This window comes from Lygodium microphyllum, chromosome 13 (assembly GCF_053477565.2).
Source record: "Lygodium microphyllum isolate KBCC chromosome 13, Lygodium_microphyllum_v1.1.10, whole genome shotgun sequence".
In the NCBI taxonomy this organism is placed as follows: domain Eukaryota; kingdom Viridiplantae; phylum Streptophyta; class Polypodiopsida; order Schizaeales; family Lygodiaceae; genus Lygodium; species Lygodium microphyllum.
Window position 1 is genome coordinate 151,485,871 of NC_141147.1, and position 16,949 is coordinate 151,502,819.

At 38.7% G+C, this 16,949-nt stretch overlaps 1 pseudogene; it reads left to right on the plus strand.

The window, feature by feature from the left end:
• The first annotated feature begins 1,117 nt into the window (after nucleotides 1–1,117).
• Nucleotides 1,118–5,891, plus strand: LOC148027354 (uncharacterized; annotated as a pseudogene).
• The last annotated feature ends 11,058 nt before the right edge of the window (nucleotides 5,892–16,949 follow it).

Here is a 16,949-nt window from a genome sequence, read left to right on the forward strand (position 1 = left end):
TCTTGTAATATCACATCTCCCACAAACAAATTGATATCTTACTCATCACGAATCTGCAAATGCCCCATAAGATACATGAAGGACAGCAACTGTACTTCATGCGAAATCAGCTCATCAACAAATCTATCAAACACAGACTTCAGCAAATCTGCAGACCACAAATTCTGCCACCCATCCTCCGGAGGTTCTAAATCCACATTTCTTAAAGAGATATACAAGGCAAAATGCTGTTGATTATACTTGATCTAGAAAGATGGTGGGGGTGACACCAGCTTAGCATAACTAGTAAAATCATCTTGTGCACAATTCATGCGTTGTTGAAGGCGTTCTACCGTAGTAGAAAAACCATTATACAACTTCGCCTTCTGCTGTAACTGGTCAACCTCCTCGTTGGAAGATACTACAGAAGAAACCATAGGAGGTGGAGGAACAAAAAGAGTAACAATCTTCTGATTAAGCTCTATAATCATCTTCTTCTGTGACTCAACAGTTTCTTGAGAAGACTGTAGCTGACCCTCACAAGTACCCAGCCTACTGGCTAAGTCGATCATCTCCTCAAGGGCACAATTCTTCTCTTTAGTCAAAGACGCATTCTCTGTTTCCAGGGTAACTACTTGAACTTCTAGCTTCTAAAGGGTGGCCTTCTGGGAATCCATCAGGGTAGTAGCTTCAGTCCTTTGTTTATGAATATCCATTAGGGTGACTTTCTCAAATGCTAGATCCTCCAAAGTCTTACTCAATTGACTAGTCAGGGAATCCACTTTGTCGTGCAAGGAAGTATACACCCTTGTGTAAATGGACTAAAGACAAGTCATCAATGAAGTCTCCAATGTAGCCTGGAAACTAGAAACTAGCTGAGGAAGTAAAGGTCCAGGTAACATTGTTTGTAAGGAAGCAAGGATCTGTTTATCCGATTGCCCATCCCTCAGTGCTACAAATAGATTAGGACATGACAAGAATGAAGGAAGGGAACTGGTAGAAACAGGAGGAATGGAGTCCTGTGTAGGAGAATCAGAAATTAAAATAGAAACATGACTAAGGGGCCCTTTAGTACATAATCTTTTACTGTGAGAGAATCTGGCAAGGGGCTCATCCTCCAAATCAGAATTGGGCTGTAATGGAGGAGGAGTTGGAACATAAGGTGGAGGCTGCTTCGAAAGAGAAGCATGATCAAGAATTGGCACACCACCAGGAGGAGGTGCAAGGGAGATAATCTTCTGAAGAAAAATACCATAGGAGACATTACTGCCCTGACCTTTTCAAACTCTCTAAAAATGATGATCCATCTTCTCGAGCATGAATGCTTCCTAATTGAACTTGGCTCCCTCCAGGATCCTAACAGAAGCAGTGAACAGCTCCTTGGAGAGAAGAAGCAGGCTTCTCTGACATGAACCTATCTTGCAGAAACTGGCAAAGTTGTTTCCATACCGGGGAGGAGATGTGAGCTACAAAAACCCCAGAACTGGTGATAACTTTGCTGGAGACCAAAGGAGTAGAGGTTTCTTTCTGCAGGAGAGAAAGGATCTCCTTAGCTATCAATAATTGATTTCCACTAGGGACGAAAGACGCTGAAAGAGGCAAACACAATGCATCACTGATATTGGCTATGGATAAGCAAAAGCGTCGGTTATAAACCAAGCAATACTGGTTCTTGTAGGATGTCAGGAAGGAGTAGCAAATTGTGTTGTCCATTCGCAAAAACTTCAAAGCCACAAAAGGACATAGACCAGCATGGTGAATGCAATCCGCCTCTAGGAGAAGAGCATAGTCATGCACCGGCAACGGCACATGTTGGATGACAATAGGAGGACTATAGGTAGATGCCATTCAGACTACATAGAAGACCCACACACACAACCAAGGAAAAAGACGAAAAATTTCCTGCAAAACCCAAACAAATCATCACTGAGAAGAATATCAAAACAAAGGACAGACGACTGGACCAAACTTCCCCAAACAATCCACATCCTACGAAAAAAATTTGACATGACCTACACACTCATGCGAGCGAAAGCTTCATGCTATGCAACAAGCAGGCACCCAGATCCCGCGTAATCAATCAATCAATATAAAAAATCTCAAACACACCATACCCCAGGCAATAACCAAACTCAAATAGAATCCAAGACTTGGACCAACAGAATAAAGACAGATGAACAAGACCAACATCTTTGACTTAACAAATCCCAATCCTCGTAAATGCATTGCGTAAACCTATGGTGCAGTGAACATGGATGGGTGACCACTATCGAATTCATTTTAACCATGCACAAATTAGATTGCAGTTCATTATTAATTAACCATTAATGCATAGTGAGTCGATTCCGCAATCCCAACCCCTACTTAGACTAACTTGATTGACTGGGGGTCTCTAAAAATACAATTCATTGTTACAACTTACGTGATCTGTGGCGCAAAGCGCATGCATGCGTGATGGTAGGGGTCCATTTTAATTACAAATAAATTGTGTCTATAGTGTGTGTGCATGCGCACTGTGGATTTATTTTTAGAAAATTATGTGGGTTATTGTGCCATGTGCTCATGCAACGGCGGGGTTTCTTTTACAATTAACGGTCAGGTTCCTTTTAAATTAAAAATTAATGAAGTGCATTCTATTTATTTGGTGGATGCAATGGTCAGTTGATTTTATTACAATTACATGTGTGTTACGGTGCAACATGAGAGAGGGAAAAATAGAAAAAACCTAGCAATGGATGGGGCTATTGGCAACTTTTGATACCATGTCCTCAAAAAAAAAAGGAAAGGCGCAATCCACAAATATTCCACACAACGAACAAAAGGTCGATTAAAACTAGTCCTCTTGTCATACAGAAAAATGAAAAAAACAACTAACACATTGACCAAAAATAATAAAACAAATGACGCATATGACCAAAACAAAAAGATGGATATGTTGGAATGTTGAATTGATTAGGATTTATGATTATGATTTTTTTGGGGGGTTTTTTAAAAATAATATGTTTTGGTTTTTTTTTAAAGGATGTGAACATGAAATTTCAGCACAACCAATCATGAGCATCAAGTGTCAAAAAGGTAATCAGATCTAATTCACATTTTTCAACTCATTTTTGAAATTTAAAATGATTTTTTTGAGAATTCAGGCATCAAAATTAGGGTTTTTTCTTCAAATAATACTTTGGCTACTTAGGGAAGCATTTTCAATTGGTCAAATATTCTCAAAATGTACAAGGGAGTTTATGGTTTTTTTTTTTTGAAAGTATATCAATATTTTTATCAATTTTTAATGAATTTCGGTCAATTTTTTAATATTTTTGAAAAAAAAAGTACTTTTTGAATTTTTTGCAAATTTTTTTCTAATATTTCTAATTTTAAAAATATTTCAATTGTTTGCAAAAATATTGGAGATTTTTTAAGATTTTTTTGTAAATTTTTTGGATTTTAATTGAATTTCAATGAATATTTAAATTTTGTATGTGTTTTTAGAGATTTCGGGATTTGAAATACTCGTGACTGTATATGAACGGCTGTTGATTTTTTTCTTCTTTTTTTTCTTGTTTTTTTCTTTTTATCTTTTGTTTCTCTTTTTTTAAATATTCATTAGAAGAAGCATAATCACCATGTTGCTTCCCTCTTGCTCTCTGATCATTCTACTTCTTGTAGAAATCCTTAGCTACATGCCCGTATTTGCCACAATAATAACAATCCTTATTTTGCATTTGATTGCTATCCATGACTCATTTGAGGCTATTGCCAAGTGCCTCTTCCTCTAGGTGAATAACCCCCTCTCCCAGGAGCATTTGAGGCACCTCTATTTGCTTGAGGCTGCCTAATTTGCCATCCACTAGCTTGTTGTCCGGGCTCCATATGCATTCCAAGCACCTCTTCCTCTGAAGTTTGATCTTCCTCTTCCACCTCTATCCCTTTGATTGGAGTAGAAGGTATTGTCCCTGCTGTTTTTAGACCCACTGGAACTTGTATTGAGTCCAAGTTTCACTTCTTCATGAAATAGAAGTGCTACAAGTTTATCAAAGTTAGGTTGCTCCTAACGTACTGAAATGGAAGTATCAAATTGCTTATACTCCTATCCAAGTCCATGGAGGGTAGTAGCCACCAAATCATCATCCTCAACTTCAGCTCCAATTGAGCCTAGTTGTTCTGCAATGGATCTGATCTCACTGACATAGTCTTCAATAGACCTTCCATTCCTGGATATGTGGCTGAATTTTTGCTTCAGTTTTGTCTTTCTCGCATGAGTGACATGCCCAAAATTCTTCATCAATAAGTTCCAAGCAACTTTTGGGGAAGTACAGTTTGCAATTTGTATAACCTTTGTGTCTGACACACATAATGACAGCCAATGCAAGACCTTGCTAGCTTTTTCCAACTAAGTCCTATGTGTCTTTAACTGATCCTATGTTGGAGGTCTATCCTTCGGTAGCTTGGGCTCATCTTCAAGACCTGTAACTAGGTCTCGATAGCCTCTTCCAATTAAGAAATTAGACATTCTAAATTTCCATAGAACAAAATTATTGTAGTCTAGCTTCTCACAAACTATCTGAGGGATAGTATCCTTCTCTCCTGCGTTTGCCATTTCAAAGTCTTTAGCTTTGCAAAACCAGACAATTTCTCAAAATGCCAGCAGTCAATATACTTCAATGACCATTTAGTGCCATACTACCAACACCTGTGATCAACACCTCTAAACTCCACAAAGACATTCAATTCCATAAATTCATAGATTTCATCTTATATGAATGCATAAGATCCAATACATGCAAGAAATAGACCCTCAAAAAATCATTCAACTACTCGTTGAGACACAATGATATTCTATCATCACAGAATTATCGACATGACCATGAGTGCTTTATTCCCAATTGCTAATTTCACCATGCATGCACCTAATGATCAAAAATTGTTGCAGAGACAATTCAAACTCAAATTCAGAGTGCAAGTGCTACCCAAAATACTGCATCCAGGCTTCAGTGAGATCAATAAGTTCTTGAACTACTCCAGGTTCAGCCAAAGTGCTGATATCATCAAGCTCATCAAGTTTTTTTTAGGCATTCTTACGGAGTATTCTTCGCATAATTTTCCCACTTCTTGTCTTTGGAAGAGATAGTGCCCAATGAATCTTATTAGATGCTGCAAATCCTCCTATCTGTGTGCGCACTACATGCTTGAGACTTGAACAGAGTTACTCACTGTAACGAATGCCCTCTCTTAAAGTCACGAAGGCATAGATGGACTATTCTTTGACCTCATTTAGGCTCGATCATGGACACTCTTTTTACACCACTGAGAAAATGGAACCAAAAAGTCATTGGGCTCATCCTTATTTGCTGCCTTCCAGTACTGGCTTTGCAAACTCTACTTGTTATTCTGTGCTTCATGGCTCCCTTGGCAGAGTTTTTGGATTACATTTATATTTCTCTCGTTCTCACACTTTGGGATTAGATAAGCAGGATGAAGTAGTCTGTACCTATCCTCTGCTGAACACACTAGCGCTAGGCTTATTCAGCTACATTTACAACTAATGTTTCTTATGGCAGGGCTACAGAATGGTTGCCTTAGTGATCAATAAGAGGTTATTGATCTGCATCTGTGGATTAGTTTTGTCGATGGTGATCTTACTTCCTGTGCAGGTGTTCTTTATGGGCCTCTCTGTTTTGTCCACACTAGGCAATTCTCAGCTTGAAATTATGGCCTTTTTGAGCTTTCTCACTATTCTGTCATGTGTGATTGTGGGGGAAGGTATTCTAGTTGTACAGCCCATTGCAGATGCCTTGACTGTGTGATGGATTTTCAAGTTGCTACTAACCCATCAGGTAGTGACCCATGATCCATATTATGTACCACTTTTTGTGTTTGGGAATAATGAAGAACAAAACACTTCTCAAGAAACATGATTGGCCCGAGGAGGATAGTGGTATCAAAACTACTTTCTCCTTATGGAAGCTCTAATACCATTTTAGAGTTTAGATAGAGATGGACAAAAGGCTCAAGCACAAAGGGAAGCTGTCATGCTCCCTTCTCAGTTCATTCCATCAACACACACACTAAAGTCAACTATGTGTACTACACACATAAGTAAGGGTGACTTAACCTTATTCAACTAAGGTAGACAACTGTGAGCTTGAATAGTCAACAATTTATCAAATAGTTGTTGGATCTCATGTTGGGAGAAGATGGATTCTTGCTTTCTTTGTGGGCTATAGGGGGAAATCTTATCCATTGCCTTCCCTAGTTTGCACCTTTTCCCTTGAGGATGTCATGCACTTAAAGTGCCTAGTGTGGGTTATCTTTTTGCAACCTCCATTTTGTATTTTTTGAAAATGAAGCCAAGGTCATTGTCTTTGCTCTTGGGAAAGTCTTATATGTTCCTACCCTCCTTGCAAACCCAAAAGGGGAGTTAGGGCTTGTATATTGTGGGATCAAAGGGTTGAACCCTTGATGTGCTTGTAATCCATGATAAGAGAGGCCTAGACATTGTCTCTGAAGGCTAGTTTTCTAATTTTCTTGATGTGTGCTATGTCTTTGGCCATCTTACTAAGGCTTGTCCTCAGAATGGGGGCAAGGAAGATATGTAGGATGCTCAATTGAAACCTTTGGAGAAATAAGCCCAAGCTAGCCTTTCCTAGTAGGTTGACAAGAAGGTGGATAGTAGGGCAGATTACTCTACCAAATCAACTATTAGTGTTGCATGTCCAAAGGAGGCAAAAGGGTTTCCATCTATGGTGGTAGTTGGCTCTAAGAGCAACAAAGACCTCATACAAGAGGGAAATAGGATCCTTCAACCCATGGACTCTAACAAGGAGAGACAAAGAAAATTAGAGAGTTTTGGAGGGAAGGAGAATCAAAATGTTGACAATTTCACTAAAGTTAAACACAAGGGCACCAATTCAAGATTCTCAATCAGGAAACTTTTTCTCTTACATGGATTCACTAACCTTTATGCTCCTCTTGCTTATGCTGACCATCCCCAATGAAGCTTCTATGGACACAGTCTCATGTAGGATCTCTATCTTAACTTGGAATGTTTGTGGCATGTGTTCAAGGGAGATGCAAAAGTCATTGAGAGATATCTTATATAGATGTAAGCCAAATGTTGCCGAAATATAAGAGGTGAAATCAGGAAACACTAGTGCTGCAGTGATTAATATTCCAGGTTACGTGTGTGTTTTATCAATGTGTGTGAGAGAGGGAGAGGAGTGATCTTAATATTTATTATGTAGAAACTACAAGCTCATGTTGTTAAAATGATGGGATTGGCAATGTCCTAGGGGTAAGGATCTCTATCTTAGGAGAGGAACTAGAATGCATCTCGATATATGCCCCCAATGTCTCTTTGAATCACATGCATGGGGAGTGTGAGGCTATCCTTTTTGGGAACTAGAACATGACAGCATTTCCCAAGATCGCTCACATGGGCTAGGTAATACGATTGAAGCAAAAAATAGATCTTAGAATGATTTGATGTCATCACTCGGTATGGTGGATGCTACTACCCTACTATTTGGAAAGGGTCGTGAATGGGTTACTTGCATAACATGCATTTGGATATGACATGGAGAGGGGCTTAACTCAATTTTTTAAACCTATCCCATGATGTTGAATGGGCTTCACCAAATCTAAGGTACCAAGAACTAGTTGAGTATATGGATTCGGACCATACCCCTATCATTATGACTCTCAAGTTAATTTTCTCTAGGATCCTTAATAAAGGCCCCCCTCCTTTGAGTTTTAAGACACTTCTCTTATAAGTATGTGTAGATTTCAAGTTTTAAGAGACTCTCATATTGCTCTTTATTGTCCTTTCATAGTAGAGAGCTACATTTGTGAGAAAATATTACAAGGGAACTCCCATTGTCTTTACCACCACAAACTCAAGAAATGGATGCTCACATGAATACATTATCCTTGTACAAGTCATAGATAGAATCCATTATGTTCTATAAACATTGATAACATTTGATCATTTTATGATAATTTCCTTATAGAGGATGATTTTCATTCCTTATGCTCTTCCATAATGGAGTTGCCTATGGCCATTTAATCCTACTTAGGCATGCAAAAGTTATGCTTGAGAAAGTGAAGAATGATATTGATCAATACAACACCTCTCTTAGGCATTAGTATCCATCCTTGCATTTCATTGGAACGAGTAGATGATGGTTTCATGTAAAGAAGCTAATTCTCACAGGAAACAATTAAACTAAAAATACAAAGAAATATACTAATTTACCAAGAAACCATAGGCAAGGTGGCTAGGCTAAAATGATATTACCATTGATGGGGCTAAGAATCAGTTGATGAGAGGCTGCAACATGGTATGGACCCCAAGCTATGGTGGCCAAGAGCATGAACCCTCTTAGATGGTGGGAGGTTGAGACCTCAAATATGAAATGTTAGAAATGGCAAAAAGATCCTTTATCAAGTTGCAACTTAGCCTTTTACACTTAATCCTAGTGGGCTAAATATTAGCTAAGGCATTGAGGCATTTTTACTCTATTACAAGCCATCCCGACCTAGAAGAGCTTTGTCCTCAAAGCTAATTTTGGGGCAAGTTACAAGGATGAGTACAAGAATAGCTTAAAATAGATAAAATAATGCTAAAATAAAATTCAATGCTAAATAAGACCAAATAAGTCAATCAAGAAGGACCATGTAAGTGGAACAAACTATTGTAGGCTATCCAAAACATGCTGCAGTACAAATTTGGCCATATCTTGAAAGTAGAAGTGTCCAATTTCCATGTGTGAGCTATAGAAATGTAGAGGACAATATGTAGTATCTAGCCATGCCATCAAAATCAAAATTTGATGAAGACAAAGCAATCAATTTCAATACAAAAATTTATTACAACAAGTTGGTTACTACTCATGAGTTGAAGAAGCTATGAAAATTGTTCCAAATACGAAGCATGTTGCCAAGAAGACTCTTCCATAGGCAAACCCTTCCATTTTATAAGATACTCCATAAGGACTTGGTTCTTAGAACCTTCTCCCACTTACCAACAATCTTTTCAGGTTCATAAATGATCAAACCATCTTCATCAAGGAGAGGTAGTTCTTTTTAAGAACTTGGACTTTAGGCCCAACATACTTCTTGAGTTGAGATACATGGAAGACATTGTAGATATGTGTAACTGAAGGTAAATCAAGTTGACAAGCAAGATTCCTAACTCACTTAATTATTTGGTATGGACCATAATACCTATGAGCAAGTTTATTATGTCCTCCCTTAAGTGAAGCATAACATGATTTTGGAACCTTCAAGAAAGCCCATTCACCTTTGTCAAACTCCACATGTCTTCTTTCTTCATCCGCATAGGCTTTCATTGTCTCTTGATCTTTTCTAATGTTATCCTTGCATTGCTTCATAAGAGCCTCCATCTTCTCCAACTCTTCATGAGCATTAGGATTCACATCATCATGAAACAATGCGTGAGGCACTTGAACCTTATAGCCATATAATGCTTCAAAAGGAGACATTCCAATACTCATGTGAAGAGTATTATTATAGCAAAATTCTGCAATATGAAGCCAATGGTCCCATGTGTTTTGTGTATCATGGCAAAAATGATGCAAGTAAATCTCTAGCCATTTGACCCATTTAGTTTGCTCGTCCATTTGTGGATGATGAGCTATACTAGGAAAATAGTCCTCATAGAAGAGAACAAACTCCTCCAAAAGCTATCCATAAATTTAGCATCACGATCGGATACAATCTTCATTGGCATTCCATGAAGCTTAAACACACATTCCATAAACTGGTCAGCTGCTTACCTTGCTATAAATTGAGCCTTAGTTGGGATGAAATGAGCTGATTTAGTCAACTTGTTTGCCACCACATAAGTGCTTTCCACCCATGTTTTGTTATCAGCAATCCCATTATGAAATCCATGCTAATATCAATCCACTTCCCATAAGGAATAGGTAGTGGTTGAAGAAAACCATCAGATAGAAGCATGGAATCCTTATTTTGTTAACATGGAAGACAACTCATGACATAGTCTTTAACATCTCTCCAAATACTCTTCCAATAAAAGCTCTTATGGATATTATCAAATGTTTTTGAACAAACCATGATGTCTTGCTAATGGTGAAGAGTGCATCTCTCTCAAAATGTGGTCTTTAAAATATGATTAAGGAATCAAGAAAACATGTCCTTCATACCATAAAAGACCATTGTGCCACTTATAATTTAGATAATCTTTTCCCTTACCTTGCTGCAATTCCTTCATCATTTTGGATGCTTGCTCATCAAGTAAATACTCTTCTTGAATGTCATGGATCTAATCCTTATGCACTATAGAAAATGTAGAAATGAAACATGCCCACATTCTTGATAAGGCATCCGCTACCACATTATCTTTTCTAGTCATATAGGATATTTGAAAGTCATATCCTTGAAGAGTAGCTAACCATCTTCGTTGCTTAGGAGACAAATTTTGTTGTGAAAGGAAGTATTTTAGCACACAATGACCACTTTTGACCTTGAAATGGCTGCCATAGATGTAATGATTCCACTTTTGAATAGTATGCAATATTGCCAACATCTCTTGCTCATAAACATGTAAGTGACACTCCTTGTCATCAAGCTTTTGCCTTTCATAAGCTATGACTCCATGATCTTGACATAAAATAGCCCCAATTCCTCTTCCACTAACATCCGCACATATTATAAACTCATTAGAGAAATCTTGGCATACAAGGATAGGTGCTGAAACTAAAAGATATTTCAGCTCATTGAAACTTCTATTGACTATGGAGTCCCAAAAGAAAGTGTCCTTTTTAAGCCTATCCATCAATGGAGCCGCCACATGAGTATAATTCTTGATGAACCCCCTATACAAGGATGATAATCCAAGAAATCCTCTCAAAGGGGTCACATTCATAGGATTAGGCTATTCTTTAACACATTTCACCTTGTTGGGATCCACTCTAATGCCTTGCTCTCCCACAATATGACACAAGTATTCCACTTCATCTTCCATGAATTAACACTTTGCCACCTTGGCAAAGAGTGTGTGTCTTCCTATGTGTGTTTGCCTTACTATCATCATTCCAAAAGGAGATGATGCTTTGCATCTCTCTAAGCATGGATTAGTAGTGCATGAAACTGAGACGTTTATTAATTGTCACTATGGTACATCTAGCACACTACTTGACCTATTACAATGGTGGCTTCTTTCATTTTTAGATTGGACACTAGCTATGTGTTATATGCTCAAACATGGCAAAATGGCTCAAAAGTAGCTATTATAGTTGTCAAAATTTGATAGATAGTTTTCATAACAATGTGCTCACTATATGGCATCATTTAAACACATAGGAATCCCAATTAAAGTACCTATAAACCATATGTTATTTAGTCTACACCTTGTAGGTTCTTACTAAAGAGGATAACCCTTTATCCTTGCAGGTCCTAGGAAACACAATAACTAAAAGATTCTCACATATGTTATCAAGACTCAACTTAATGATGGCTACCACATGGAAATTGTGTGAAGTTTTTTGGCTTTCAGCATTCTAGAAGGAGAAGATACTATGCATTTCTCTAATCAAGATTACCATTGCAATACATAGAGAGCCATTTGTAGTATTGCCTTCATCAGTGGATTGTACCACTTTAACCTAGTTAGGTTAAAGTATTATTTACTGTTCATCTTACTTAAGGATTGGATTAGCAATGATTTGCAACTAGTTGCACTAAATAAGCTATGCACGTGACAATTTCTATTGCATCTTCATAGCTCAGATGGCCTTGATTTCTAGCTTGCCCATGTGGTTTAGAACCAACATACTACTTTCATATTTAGAGCTAAGGGAAAAAATGCTTTGCTCTCTCAATGGTTACCTCACTACTCGCAAATGATATTCACTTTGGTAACCTGGCTTATAAGGATATTGGCTACTAGTTTCCTTCTCTTATAGACTTTTCTTTTCAATTTCTCCTATGGGTGCTCTTCCAAGATTTGTTATCAGAAGGAAGTACACGTAAACTAGCTATTCTTTAGGCAATGTTATTCAACATGCACCCTATAGGTTCTTGCTAAAGAGGATAACCCTTTATCCTCGCAAGTGTAGGAAACACAATAACTAAATCATTCTCATTTATGTTATCAAGGCCCAAATTAATGATGATTGCCACATGGAAATCATGTGAAGTTTCCTGGATTTCAACATTCCAGAAGGAGAGGATACTATGCATTTATCTAATCAAGACTACCATCACACAATAAACAGAGAACCATAGGTAGTATTGCCTTCATCATTGGACTATATCACCTTGGTTTGGTTAGATCACACTATTATTTATTGTTCCTCTTACTTAAGGATTGGATTGGCAATGATTTACCAAAGAGGCAACTAGTTACACTAAGTAAGTTATACACTTAACACTTGCTATCGCACCTTCAAATAACTCAGATGAACCTAATTTTTGGCTTGCCATGTGGTTTAGAACCAACTTAATACTTTCATATTTAGTGCTAAGGGCAAAAATGCTTTGCTCTCTCAATGGTTACCTCACTACTCATAGGTGATATTCACTTCTGTAATTTGGCTTATAATGATACTGGCTACCACATTTCTTCTCTTATTGATTGTGCTTTCAATTGCATCTATGGGTGCTCTTCCAAGATCTGTTATCAAAAGGAAGTACTTGTAAAGTAGCTATTCTTTAGGCAATGTTATTCAACTTGCACCTTGGAAGTTCTTGTTAAAGAGGATAACCCTTTATCCTTGCAAGTGTTGGGAAACACAATGACTAAATCATTCTCATATCTATTATCAAGACTCAACTTCATGATGATTTCCACATGGAAATCATGTAAATTTTTCTTGCTTTCAACATTCTAGAAGGAGAGGATACTATGCATTTATCTAATCAAGACTACCATTGCACAATAAACAGAGAACCATAGGTGTTGAGATATCGAGCTCCACTCGTGATATGCCAGGGTGACCATTGTGCATTTATGTCACCGACTTGTCAGTTGTTTGCAGATGCGGTTGGTACACCGCCCATGAATAATAGCTACATGATAGCTATCCTTATCTACTCTAGTTCGTGGCTCTGTTAGTATGCCACCTTAGTTAGTTGAGTTTGGTTTGAGACCCATATATAGGGTTCTTCTATTTCTTTGTACTTGAGTTCTTTTGGCTTCCACAACTAAGAAGAGGAAAACTGTTTTCAGCCTCCACCCTTGTGTGTATTCCCCCATTGTGCAAGCAAGAAAGCTTCAAGTGAGACTCCTTCCTTCTCTCCCACAATCTTGACATGGTATCAGAGCCTTGGTCGTGGTAAGGAGCTCAAGAAAGCAAGCCAAGCTCGCGGTGTTCTGGTAAGAGGAGCAGTGTTGCTTTTATTTTCTGTTTTGGGAGCAGATCTCTGCAGATAGCACAGCCGGAAATTGTAAGAGTGCATTGTCTCAGGTTGAGACGCCTTTCGCGGTGAAGCAAGAGGGCAGTATATGCTGCGGGATGGGCTTTAGCCCTTGGCGACCTTGTTTTTTTTATTTGAGGCCATTTCGGGGCCTGTTTTGGAGGCGGAAGTTTTCTGCACGCACTCAAGAAAAGGCCCAGTTTTATGCTATGCAGCCACTGTTCTACAGGTCGGTGAAAAGTTACTGTAGAAATTGCATCGTATGCTTGTGCGCAAAGACATTGGGAGTTACAGAATCATCCCTGTTGCCTGTTGATGCAAAATCGTCACTAGGAAGTGACTGTGTGGTCAAATACCACTTTCGTCAGTTTTGCAGATTTGCCTTTGTGAGGCTGAAGCTGTGTTCTTTGCAGTGACAGAATTTTTTGCAGTATTCTGTAATGGCGTCTGATTCTCTCTCACAGATTGTCATTGAAAAGCTTGACAAGAACAACTTCCAAGCATGGAAGTTTAGAATGACGAATTTCCTTATGGGAAAAGGATATTGGAAATTTGTTGCAGAAAATGAAGAAGAACCAATTCTTCCTGATGTTCCCAATCAACAGCAAATGCAGGCATTTAAAGCATGGCATGAAAGAGCCAGGAAAGTTATGTATTGGCTGTCTATCAGTATTTCAGACTCTATGATTGTGCATATTCAGGATGCAAGTACGCCAAAGGAGGCATGGGATACTTTGTCAAAAATGTATAGCACAAATACGCAAGCCAGGAAAATGCAGCTTAAGCAAGAGTTGCATAATGTGCAAAGAGAAAGTATGAGCATCAATGACTACCACATGAAGGTGAAGAAGATTGCAGATGCACTTGCTTCCATTGGGTCGCCAGTGGAAGATGATGATTTAGTTTCTGTGACCTTGAATGGTCTAGGAAAGGATTATGCACAGTTTTGAACATCCATTTCCGTCCGTGAAAGATTTCCTGATTTTGAGGAGTTGATTGCTCTTCTAATTTCTGAGGAGCAGAGAAATGGTGGTGCATCTTCTTCAAGAGGAACTTCAAAAGAAGCTGTCTTCTACTCAAATGTTGGAAGAGGTAGAGGCAGAGGTAGAGGAGGCCGATATGGAGGCCGTGGTAGAAATCAAAATATGCAGCAAACTCAAGAAAACCAGTCCTATGGAGGAGGATGTGGTAACTCTAGAGGCAGGGGGAGCCAAAGAGGTCGTGGTGGATGGCAAAGAGGCCAAAATGCAAACAGTAATGTTGAATGCTACTACTGTGGTAAAATGGGTCATATGGCTAAAGACTGCTATAAAAAGCAGAATGACATCATGAATGGAAAACTGCAACAAGGGAATTATGCATCTTCTAGTAGATAGGGTGATGACAGAAATGAGCACTTGTTTATGGTGCAGCACATGAACAATTATGTGACAAGTGCAGAAGAAAGCAATGATGTATGCTATGTTGACTCAGGTGCATCAAACCACATGACAGGTCATGCAGAATGGATGGAGGATGCAAGAAAAATGGAAAAACCAGGATTTGTGGAGACTGGTGATGATACTGCACATCCTATTGTGCAGATTGGAAAATTTCCTTTGTCTATGCAGGATGGGAAAAAGAAATATATGTCCGATGTAATTCATGTCCCGAATATCACCAAGAATCTGGTTTCTGTTGGTCAAATGGTTGAGCAGGGCTTGCAGGTCAGATTTAATCCTCATGGATGCTTTGTTGAGGATATGAAAAATAAAGGTCGCTTGATAGAAAAAGGAAAGAAGAAGGGCAGAATGTTTACATTGGATGCAGACATGTCTGAATTGAGTGCAGCAATGTTTGCACATGGGACCGGTGTAGTTGCAGATATTGATATCTGGCATAAACGCATTGGTCATGTTAATGTACAGCAACTTAAATCAATGCAGGCCCAAAATATTGTTGCAGGTTTGCCGAAATTCAAGGTTGCAGAAATGCATAAGGTATGTGAAGCCTGTCAGTTTGGAAAACATGCAAGGAACCCATTTCCTAGACATGTTCAAGAGAGTGAGAAGCCATTGGAATTAATCCACTCTGATGTGTGGACAACTAAAGCTGCATCTCTTGGAGGCTATCATTATTTTGTCAGTTTTATTGATGACTATAGCAGAAAAGTTTGGGTGTATTTTATGAAAAAGAAAAGTGAAGTTTTTGGGCATTTCAAAACTTTTAAAGCGATGGTTGAAAAAGAAACAGGCCTGCAGATAAAATGTCTAAGGTCAGATGGAGGGGGAGAGTACCTCTCAAATGAGTTTGCAAGGTTCCTGCAGGAGCATGGCATAAAGCAGCAATATTCATGCAGTCATACCCCACAACAAAATGGAATTGCAGAAAGGAAAAATAGGCATATTGGAGAGGTATCTCGTGCCATGCTCAATGAAAAAGACTTGCCAGATTTTTATTGGGCTGAAGCAGTTGCTACACCAGTCTACATAATGAACATGACTCCCACTGCAGCAATACATGGGATGACTCCAGAGGAGAGGTATACTGGTAGGAAACCAGATATTTCTCATTTGAAAATTTTTTGTTGCATTGCCTATGTACATGTGCCAAATGAGTTGAGATCCAAGTTGGATCCAAAAGCTGAAAAGTGCATCTTTATTGGTTACTCTCTGCAGCAAAAAGGATATAGATGCTATAACCCTTCTACTCGTAAGTTTACAGTGAGCAGAGATGTTATTTTTTATGAGATGAGTAGCTGGTATAAACCAGTAAATGTGATTGATGATGTAGATGTACAAAATGGTAATGCTGCACAGAATTCACAACAGCAGTCACGAAATATTAGTGGACCTGGAGCGTCCTCTAGCAGTGGTTCACATTCTTCGCCATGGACAGGCAGATTGAGATCAGGATAATGGCGAAGATTAGTAGTCAAGGGGTATGCACAAACATATGGCATTGACTATGAAGAAACATTCAGTCCGTTTGCAAGGATGGCAACCGTAAGAGCAGTCATTGCTATGGCTGCATCAAAGGGATGGTCTTTACATCAGATGGATGTAAAGAATGCCTTCTTACATGGTGATTTACAAGAAGAGGTCTATATGGAGCAGCCACCAGGTTATGTACATGCTGTTCATCCTGAGTTTGTTTGCAGGTTGAAGAAAGCCTTGTATGGCTTGAAGCAAGCACCTAGAGCATGGTCTGACAAGATAGGACAGTATCTTGTCACTATTGGCTTTCAGATTTCCAAGGCAGATTTCTCACTTTATGTGAGAAAAACAGAGAAAGGTATTATGCTACTTGTCATTTATGTTGATGATTTGATTATGACAGGTGACAGTGATGAAGATATCCTTCATGTGAAAATGCTATTGAAGCAGAAGTTTGAGATGAAGGATTTGGGAGAGCTGCGTTATTTCTTGGGCATTGAGGTGATTAGATCACCAAGTGGGATACAGCTCTTGCAAAGGCAGTATGGATTGGACATGCTGTCCAAATATGGGATGACAGGCTGTAAGCCTATTTCAGTTCCTTTGGAGTAGAATGTGAAGCTGAGCATAGATGCAGGTGAGCTTCTAGAAGACCCTACT